The following is a 2,244-nucleotide window of genomic DNA, read 5'->3' on the forward strand; positions in this document are numbered from 1 at the left end:
GATCATTGTATGCAGAAACATGGAACCTGATGGTTGTTTTCTCAATGACTTTTTTAAAATTTTTTTTTAGAAAAAAATTAAAGAGGCGTGTTGTGATGGAAGAGTTAAGAGCATATTCCTAAGCTAACTATAGTATATTTTTTAAAGTAAATTAAGTTCTCCTTATTTTCATTCCTCAGTCCTGACATGGATTAGAAGATGAAACAGCAGCACCACCACGTGGCTCTTCTGACCAAGTCACCATGCCACTTTCAACGGCTCATTCTTCATGCCTTCCGTTTTTACACTAATTGGGATTCCTGGCCTGGAGTCCGTGCAGTGCTGGATCGGAATTCCATTCTGTGCCATGTACATTGTTGCTGTGGCTGGAAATTCCCTCATTTTGTTTATTATCAAAAATGAAAACAGCCCTCCACATACCCCATGTACATTTTTTTGGCCATGTTGGCAGTCACAGACATGGCACTTAGCACCTGTATTCTTCCCAAAATGTTAGGCATCTTCTGGTTTCATTGGCCTGAGATCTCTTTTGATGCCTGCCTGCTGCAAATGTGGCTTATCCATTCATTCCAGGCAACTGAATCAGGCATCCTGCTGGCAATGGCCTTGGATCGCTATGTGGCCATCTGTAACCCCTTGAGACATGCTACTGTCTTCTCCCGACAACTCTTGACTCATCTTGGTGTTGGGGCAATACTAAGGGCTGCCATTCTTGTATTACCATCCCTGCTGCTTATCAAATGCCGCCTTAAACTCTACAGAACTACAGTTATTTCCCATGCTTATTGTGAGCACATGGCCATTGTGAAGCTGGCAGCTGAAGACATCAGAGTCAACAAGATCTACGGCCTATTTGTTGCCTTTGCCATCCTAGGATTTGACATCATCTTTATTACCATGTCCTATGTTCGAATCTTTGTCACTGTCTTCCAGCTGCCCCAGAAGGAGGCCCGAGTCAAGGCCTTCAATACCTGCACAGCTCACATCTGTGTCTTCCTACCATTCTACCTCCTGGCCTTCTTCTCCTTCTTTACTCACAGGTTTGGTTCTCACATCCCACCATATGTTCATATCCTCCTGTCAAATCTTTACCTGTTAGTCCCACCTTTTCTCAACCCTATTGTGTATGGAGTTAAAACTAAAGAACTCCGCAGGCATATCTGGAACATATTTTTCTCCTCTCAAAATTCTTGATTGTTACCTACTTACTCCCTGTATAGAAATTTTAAGAAGGTTTTAAATAACAAATTCATTGAAGTAAAAATTTATGTCTTCCTCAAATAGGTACATCAAAAAAAAAAAAAACCTTTATAGCTCAGATGCTCATAATTTAAGGAGATATTTAATCGATTATCTAATACATAAGGAATATGATCTCTCTGTATTGAGATTTTAGTTTATTCAAGTTATTCTTCTGTTTTTATCCTGTCCATTTAAATTCTAAACTTCCTAGCTGGCACCACTTAGACCTATGTAGAAAATAAGATTTCAGAAAGCTGTGCTTGATTCTAAATAATTTTGAAGGACACACGCACTTTCTTAAACTGCTAACCCAAAACACAACTGTAATTCTCACTATATTCTATTTCCTAGTATTTGCTTTTTTAACATATGTAAAATGTGTTATTTTTAGTTTTACATGACAGTAGAGTATATTTTGACATATTTATAGAATCATGGAGTATATGTTATTCTAATTAGGATCCCAGTCTTGTGATGTAAATGTTGTGGAGATTCACTGTGGCGTATTCATATATGTACATAGGAAAGTTATGTCACATTAATTCCACTGTCTTTTGTATTTTTGAATCTATGTTTTAACAAATTTGGAATCAATTATATTCATGGTATCACAATTCACAGTATCCAAGTTGTAGAACCAGCCCAGGTACCCATCAATAGATGAATGGATAAAGAAAATGTGGTATGTATACACAACATGTCTTATACAGTCATAAAAAAAATGAAATTATGGCATTTGATGGTAAATGGGTAGAACTGGTGAACGTCATGCTAAGTGAAATAATCCAGACTCCGGATGTCAAGGGCTGAATGTTTTCACCTATATGTGAACACTACATTAAAGAAGTAGGGTGGGAATCACTGGAAAGTATCAGTGGAACAGAGGAAGAGGGTTAAGGGGAAGGCAGGAGGGAAAAGAGAAAGGAGGAATGGTGGAATAAACTGACCAATTATACTATGTACATATATGAATTACCACAGTAAACTTACCATTATGTATGT

At 37.8% G+C, this 2,244-nt stretch overlaps 1 pseudogene across 1 annotated transcript; it reads left to right on the forward strand.

Moving 5' to 3' along the window:
- Positions 1-268: 268 nt before the first annotated feature.
- Positions 269-1,194, forward strand: LOC306639859 (olfactory receptor 52A5-like; annotated as a pseudogene). The gene has a single exon. The product of its transcript is annotated as an olfactory receptor 52A5-like (transcript).
- The last annotated feature ends 1,050 nt before the right edge of the window (positions 1,195-2,244 follow it).

The sequence above is a fragment of the Sciurus vulgaris genome, assembly GCF_902686455.1.
Source record: "Sciurus vulgaris genome assembly, chromosome: 11".
NCBI classification, from domain to species: domain Eukaryota; kingdom Metazoa; phylum Chordata; class Mammalia; order Rodentia; family Sciuridae; genus Sciurus; species Sciurus vulgaris.